This window comes from Macrobrachium rosenbergii, chromosome 2, assembly GCF_040412425.1.
Source record: "Macrobrachium rosenbergii isolate ZJJX-2024 chromosome 2, ASM4041242v1, whole genome shotgun sequence".
NCBI lineage: Eukaryota > Metazoa > Arthropoda > Malacostraca > Decapoda > Palaemonidae > Macrobrachium > Macrobrachium rosenbergii.
In genome coordinates, this window is record NC_089742.1 from 55,522,629 (window position 1) to 55,531,401 (window position 8,773).

At 35.6% G+C, this 8,773-nt stretch overlaps 1 long non-coding RNA gene across 1 annotated transcript; it reads right to left on the reverse strand.

The window, feature by feature from the left end:
• Positions 1 to 1,276: 1,276 nt before the first annotated feature.
• LOC136847276 (uncharacterized) lies at positions 1,277 to 7,142 on the reverse strand. The gene is made up of 2 exons (XR_010855689.1): positions 6,842 to 7,142; positions 1,277 to 1,462 (listed from the first exon to the last, which is right to left on the reverse strand). It is a non-coding gene; the product is annotated as an uncharacterized lncRNA (long non-coding RNA).
• Between the last annotated feature and the right edge of the window lie 1,631 nt (positions 7,143 to 8,773).

Sequence of the window (8,773 nt, forward strand, 5' to 3'; positions counted from 1 at the left end):
ATGTGTTACAAATACCAACCCTGAGGTTGTAATAATATTAATAATAATTAATATTAATAATAATAATAATAATAATATGTAATAATAATAATAATAATAGTGAACTGATAATTTTGAATGATGATAATGTTTTAAAGGTTTTACCACACACACACCAATTGCAAGCAATGTCAATTTGTTGTAGTAAAAAGACTTATCTGTCTCATGGCTACCAAAGCCACATTAAGACTAAACTAACATCTTCTGTATCTAATAAAAAGTTGGTCATTAAAAGTTTAAAAATGGTACTAAAAATTAAGATCATAAGAACACTCTGTTGGAGTAGCTTTAACTTGACTAATCAGCAGTTTGATTAAATCCTGAATTCTTGTTCAATGACAATATTGGCATTGTTACAACTGGTTTCAAAAGGCTTGCTAATTTCAACAGTAGACTGCAAGTAATGCTTGATGTTCTATAACAATAAGATGAAACTAGATGTTCTACAATAATGAGTCATTTTTTTGTTAGCACCACATCTCTTCCAATGGTCAATGACTGCAGAACACCTCATTGTTGCCCAAAAATCAATCAGCCTAGTAACTTACACAGTGGATGTGATTACTCAAATTCATAAAAATCCATTAAAATATTTACAAGATAAGTCAAAACATGAACACAGGCATTGGAAAACCTTCACCTTCCATTTTTTTGTTGAGGTAGCAGAAAAAGAACACTTGAGCAGGCACCTAACAGAGCTTAAGAAATTCTGAGGTCACAAAGGTTGGGTGATGTAAAAAAAAAAAAAAAAAAAAAAACTTCCCAAGGAAAGTTACTTTCACCTGGCTGAATCAAATACTGTAATGTGCTAAGTTTACCTCTTAAGAAAAATGGGATCAGATGGCCATTTTGGTCAACCTACAAGGAACAAGAAAACTGGAATAATGTGATGCACTTGGTTTCCTAAAACATTCTCAGTTCTTACCTTTCCATACTTGGAGAAAAAACTGACTAATTTACGTTTCCCAATATTCAAACCAACATTCCCTACAAAAATGGTCCTTTCATCTTGAGTTTCACTCGCAAATTTTCTACTTCTATTACCAAATCCTTCTTTCTTTCCACTACTACTTTTCAATACACCAGATAATTCAACTTCTTCCAAGTCTGACATTTCTTCTCCCTCGGTCGGATCAGAATTTTCAGTAAACATTTTCCCCTCAGACATACTTTCATTGCCAAAATGTTTTAATTGAGGTATTTTTTCTTAATTTTACTTTTTTTCTTTTTCTTTGGCTTTTCATCTGAATCACTTTGGGTCACTGATTTCATTTTGGAGACTTGGTTTGAACTAAAGCCAGGGTGTCTGTGTTTCTTTTTGAATACCTTCCCAGGAGATTTATGGTTGACATCAGACAAATGAGTAACACTTGGTGAAATCTTCTTTCTTTTTACCTCTGCCTTCATTCTTGATTCTGAAAATCTGTGAAGTAACAAAGTGAAAGAATTAAAATACCCAAATGAAGTACAAACTTTATTTACTATTACAGTACAGTACTGTATACTGTACATATTTCAAGTCCTTCATAAATTTACTTGGTTTTATGGTTTTATGAAAAAACAAAAGATTACACCACCTTTGACTGTTTAAAACAGAACATCCATTGGTTTTTAGCAATTTTATATATACAGGTTGACCATCACTTTGGTGTCACTGGGACCTGGAGGGTTGCTGGATTAGCCATTTTGCACGGATTGTCCATTTATTAGGCTAGAATCAACACGAACCCAGTAGCTAAGCACCTCATCTTAGAATTAAAATAGCTGTTTCAGTACAAGTTGGTTAATAAAGAAAAGACAATTATCAAATACAGGTCCTCCTACACAAGAGATATTTTGAGTTTTGATGGGGTTAGCAATAATCACTGTAAAAATATTTAGAAATATTTTTAGATACCGTAAGGCTGGAAGCCCTAGCGAGAGAATCAGGCACATAGAGACCAACCAACTTTTCCTCCATCTCTTTATTCCATCTGTTAGTTAAAAAAGTAAAGAGAAACGATAAAAGTATTGTCAGTAATGTTATACTCTTTGCAATGAAAATAGAGCCATAAACAACCAAATGAAACTGTTGTTTTGCTACTAATCGTAAAAGGATAACAACTGTTTTGTTTGAATTTCAACCATCGCACGGTCAAACAATTACTGTCGTTATGTTACAAATGACGTTAAGTACTGCAAAGGACTGATATATTTTTACACTATACCCTTATTCATAAAAGAAAAGATCGGCCAAGGAAATATACTGCTACAGTAACTTCCCAGCTGCAGGGCTTGTGGCTGAAGCTGAGAAAACAATGTTCAAGCTGCTAATGACTATAAATTATCATTTATCGCAACATGGATGAAGCCTTCGACTGTAAATAAAATTGGAGAGAATGTACTTTTTAAAACTACTGAGCATGAAAGAATACAAATTACTAATGTTTTCCACTGATAAAAGATAAACACGAAAGCTCATTTTATGATGAAATCAAGAGAAAATAGCGAAACGGCATCTTGATTTATTTTACACAATAACAAACATGCTTCAAAAAGCCAGCGGGATTCCGCTGAACGTCATATATTAATGAAAAAACAGCTAAATTAATTTCACAATGTAGGGCGTATTTAAGTTATATTTAGACTAAAACACTCCATATGGGATGAAAAATATCCTTGTCCCAAATAAATAAAGTATCTATATTCATTTAACACACAAGAAGCAAGAAAAAGCGTGCAAACTGAGTTAAATGCGGCAAAATAAACACCAGTTATCGATTCCAAACACAAATCTGATTCAATTTAGGACTCCAAATGCAATACGAGAATATTTTAGCTGGATCAATGCAGTAGTAAAGCAGCTTTTTAAAGATTCAGGTAAAAAGATCAAAATAAGGTTATCTTGATGTTTGTACAGTCTTCTGTTAATATGTGAACAAGCACAAGTATAATCTAGGCTAACTACCGATATTTAGACTATACGATATACATTAGCGATGAGATCCAAAGACAATAATAAATGCCTTAAAAAATGGAACAGCAAAGCATGCATCTTTAAAACACCTCCAGTTTATCGATGCAGTCCACAGCGCCACCAAAAACGGCCAGGTGCGAGTTAGCGCAGGCAACCGGAAATTTGAAAATTAGTGCGAAACATTAGAAATAACCCTAGCCGAAATTTGTGCCAGATTACTGCTTGTTCCGGACTAGTGGTCAACCTGTACTGTGCCTTGCAGCTTTATTCATTATTGAATATTTTCCTTTATTCAGAGAAGAACAAATTAGAAATTTATTGGGCTAAGTTTAACATAGTTTGAGATACAGCTGGCCAAACCACTGAGATAAGTGTATTTACATCTCTAGACTCTTAGATACTTAGAGTTCAATAAGATATCAATCATCCACCAAAAGGGACTGAAACTTAAAATGGAGTTAATCATGTACGGTAATGCTATTTGTCAATTCTATCTTAATTCTGCAACTAGAATAAACAAATATAATGCACAGACACTTCAAGAAAATAAATATATATACAGACAGTCTCTGGGTTATGGCAGGCTCGGCTTATGACGTTCTGAGCTTAGGACGCTCTTCAAATATATTCATCAAAAATGGGCGCCCACCCGCTGTTACAACACATGTTCTGGGGCTTACTGCATTGTCCGTGCACTTGGCAAGCGATTCGATGGAAGAAATATGCCTCCAAAATGGCAGAATGGTCAAAATTTGGAGGTTTTTTATGAAAAACTCTAAAAACGCAGGTTATGTAATTTTCAAGACACCCAAAGGATTAAAAGTAAGGTTTACTTACGAATTTCAATGATATTTTGTGTTACGACAATTTTCAGCTTATGACGTGGCGTCAAAATGGAACCCCCTTTGTAAACTGGGAACTGCCTGTACTACATGCTCAGTGTCATTCATTACCATAATTTAATAAATCTCCTCACTGAAACAGAGGGTTTTAAATGGTTTCACTGAAGTAACAATGTTTAGCTGATCAAATGAATTGATCTCCCACTGGGATAAAAACATGTTTGATTAGTATTTATCATTAATTATTAACAAAGATTCCAAATAATTGACAATGACTGCAAAAGTACAGTGTACTATATTAATAAACTAAGGTACAAAGTTAGATTAGGCAATGAAGTGAATTTTAAAATAATGACACTAATAAGAAAATGAAGTTGAGCATAAGTGAATAAAATTAACATTAATATGAGAGAGAGAGAGAGAGAGAGAGAGAGAGAGAGAGAGAAGAGAGAGAGAGAGATGAGAGAGAGAGATATCCCTTGTATCAAGGTACTGTGCAGGGTCACTACGGTGTTAGTTAATTTTCTGCTTACCATCTCCAGATTTGATAGAATATACATTACCATGACACCGGTAAAAGATATGTACTGAAAATTGCTACAAGACCTAGATACAATTAAGAGGTGTTTAAAAAACATTTTTGGGTAATACTGCAGAATAGTTGCACACACATTTGGCCATGTGCAGTATTAGGTGGGGGTGTTCCATGGGGGGCCACCTGTCCCTCCTGACCAGGTCAGGGCATGGTGCCCCAAGATAGGTTAGTTTGAGGGAAGGTTGAGTTAGGATGCATCCTTGATTAAATATCTTTAATTTGCTTACAACACATTACAGATCACTTAAACAGGGATGCACCCTAACCCAACCTTCCCTTAACCTAACCTATCTTGCGGACCAGCCTTTGACCTGACCAGGAGAGGGATCTACCCCATGGAACACCCCACTTTGCATTATGTCGAGTGGCTCACTCAATGTGCAACTTCTCCTGTCTTTACATCTCAAATTGTTTGAATAACACCTCTTCAGTGTAGGCTATCTGAGTCTTGTAACAATTTTTGGTCAATATGTTGTATCTGTATATTCTGTTGGTATATTCTCATCTAATCTGATGATGATGATAAAGGAGAAAAAGAACTGAACTGGCACTGTAACAAAACTTTCACAGTACCTTGACTCAAAAGGATATATTAAAGTTAATTTTATTCACTTGGGTTCAACCTACTTTCCCATTACTGTCATTATACTGAATTTAATTTCATTACCTAATAAGCCAAAAGCATGCAATTCTTCTGCAGTTTTACCAATTTCAGTTCAGGCTATTAGGCAAATTTACTTAACCTATATACTAGGTTTGTGATTGTTCCCACTTTGCTTAGGCTAAAGACAGACATTACAGAATACACAATTCTAATATGGACTTACACCAGCCAGTAATCTAAAATTTATTCTTACTTTGTACCCAATCATCAATCGGCTATTACAAACACTGTGTTCATTTTATAAATTTTTTACAGATTATAAAAGTACAAAAAGTAAACAAAAGTAAATGTCAAGTCAGTGATAGGTTAAGTAAATTTGCCTAATAGCCTGAACTGACATTGGTAAAACCACAGAAAAGTTGCACACTTGTGGCCTCCTTCTGTTTATAAGTAAATTAAAGATACTTACATATAAGCAAATTAAAGATGCTTAAATACAGACGTATCCTATCTTAACCTTCGCTTAACCTAAGTTATCCCAGGGCACCATGCACTGAACTGGTAGGAGGGGGGGTTAACCCCCCAAGCAACATTACAATGCACAAGCGCTCTCCTGCAGTAGTATTAGCCTACCAGGGGTAGAACTATGGGGTTGCTCCACATCGGGCATTACCTTGGAAATTGACTTTTCCTATAGTATTTTGGTTGCTTATTAAAACAATTTACCAGTCAACTGTAACTAACCTGTAGTTAACATCAGAACTGACATGTTTTTGTATGCTGGCCATCCTGGAATGCTACCGCATATGCACAGTGTTATAGAGCAGCTTTTGGTAAAAAGTAGAGTTTCCTTCACCGGGGGGGTCTGGGGCACAGCCTGCTAGGTTAGGTTAGGTTAGGGTACGTTAGGTTAGTATAGTTCCTTTTATAACAGGTTTCCTTAGCCAATCACTTCTTGAACATATGGTTCCCGAATGACTTGCCCATGCGCGGAACCCTTCCATAGGTAACAACAACATGGCAGTCCAGTCTTTCTCCCAACTAGCCTACCTCCCCCAACCAAAAACCCCCGTTGACAAAGGGTCCCCAACTGCGGTGGGTAGATATGAGGTTAATAATAATTGACCTACAACAAACAACACCACCTCCTTCATCAGCAACAATAAAAGTACAGGAAAGGTATTTCTAAGTATTAACTCCACATGGACTGTTTGGAATGGTTCTGAGAATAGCTTACAAAAGACATTAAGGAGCCATAGGGCTACTTAAGAAGGGGGTTCCCCCCCCTCAAACCCTGTGGTGAAGGAAACTCCACTTCTTACCAAAAGTTCCCCTATAACACTGAGCATGCAATAGCAAAAATATAATCAGTTCTGAAGATAATTAAAGGTTAACTTCAGTCGAGCGACAAAAAATAACAGTAAATTCTTGGTAAGCAACCAAAATGCTATAGAAAAAGTAAATTCCCAAGGTAGGCTAATACCCGTCGCGGAGTCATGCTTAGTTCTACCGCTCCATCTTTTTTTTTTTAATAAACTCTTCAATACTCCTATCATTAAACCTCCTCCTTAATAATGTACTACTACCATTCTATGGGCCATACCGCCCTTTCCACATCTCAAAAAGACCCCAAAACAGGCTATCTTAGGGGTCGTTTAAAACATGCACATGCTACTGGCCGATGATTGGTATTTCTCAGTTATTTAGTGTCAGTTAATCACTCACTTTGATTATTTGTGCTGAATATTCTCAGCCCACTTTATTTCTGATCTATCGCGGGAAATTGTGAATATATATTTGCTTACCAAATTCTTTGGGTCAAAACTCAGCGCACGACTGTCAACATGCGAGTTCTCGTTAGTCAATGTAACACAACAATCGCTTTACAACTGCCCCTCATTAGTTACTTTCTGAACTCTGGGCAGTTGCTTGCATTATCACTTCGCAAACACTGATTCTTTAGTAGTTGTCAATAATAATATAATGTTCATTTACATCAAGAACTACCAGCTTCATTATAGAAATGTCCAGCAATACAATATTTTCGTAGGATTACAGCATACATTTTTACTTCAGTGCGCAAGAGGACTTTTCTTAGCCAGGTACCCACCACACACACACACACACACACACACACATATATATATATATATATATATATATATAACGTAAGGAGAAAAATACTTTTGTTCGTAATTTCCCCACAAGAAGAAAAATTCATGAAATAAATCAGTAGGAATATATGACAAATGTCATGATTTCGTTCTCCTCCCCAGCAAATGTGAACAAGGTTTATGTCCACTGACTAGAGCATACTTCAGCTTTGCCCCTTTCTTTTTGTGGTCAGTGTTTCATTTCAGCCTGCTCCTCCTTCTGTCCAATACATCCTGACTTCTCGAAACAAAGCAATTTATTTCTCTCCCGCTGCCGAAACCTTTGCTTAATGATATCAAATGTCAAAGATTGCTTATAAGGGTAATGCACCTCGAGTTCCAACAGCACTACTTCATGTCAAGCGAAAATAAAATGCATTTAAATATTCATTGCCATTTCAAATTATTCCAAAAAAATTCACAATATATCCTGGAAACTTCTTCATGAAAGACTATTTTTTGAGGGAGGGGAAAACAGGGGTAACTCAAAAGAATGTTAACCGCCGCAACCCGCCTAACAAAACCAAACAAGCTACGCGGCAGAAGCAATTTACATATTACTTTTTAATTATTGCTAATTTTGCCATTAAGCAGTGTTTCCTAATGACGTCCTGATATTATGTCGTGTACTAAAGGTTTGTAGACAATGGGTCTACAGCTAACAGTAACTTATACGTATCGGCTACATAGTAAAGTTGTTTTATGTAAGAACATCACTATATATAAATACAATAATGGTTTTGTGGAAGACCTGAAACAACACTCTTGTACTAATTGGTTCTGTTTTCGGCAAGGTTGACCATTTCAAGGCCACGTACTTATGTTATTAAGAAATAAAATATAAAATTCAGTAGCAAGCAAAGAACAATACCGACCTCAAAAATGCAATCAAAATTTTATGTAATTGCTGAAAGATCATTATCATATAAATGAATCTGGTATCATCAACTATTCATTAGAATTAAAACAAAACTAAACAAAAATATTAAAGCACATAATCCTACAAAACAAGGTTTCCAATAATTATTCCTTGAGTTCACAATATGAACTAGTCTCTACTTCTATACAGACTAGCATTTATACGCCAATATCTTCTACAATTTAGAAAATCATCTTTCTTCCTAGAAATGGTATAGTATTTCTAGCCTAATCTAACCTATATATGAGAAAATGGCAGCCAAGAGAGTGTCTTTTAAACTGGCATTAAGTTTGTTGCTTCTCAAACTATATGTGCTTGGCTTATACCCGATGGGTTTCTATCTTTTGTGCATCCTAAATGCAGCCTAATAAGGCTCGTAAAACCTTATAACTGGAGGAATAGAGGTTTAATTAGAGGTAATATGATATACGAGAATAAAATAGAAGAAATGGGCGTTTCACTCGCAAGGGTAGTTGTTTTATTTTGACAGTTGGGTATAACATGGTACCGAGGAGGCACCACTCCCTCGTCACTCTCCAATTTAGAAATCTACAGCATGTAAAGAGACGTTTTTATGAAACTACATGATTCATGCTATTTTTATTGAGGTCACTGCGAGACTGAAACTGAAAATAATATAGTATGTCGTGCAAATTGATTGAAAT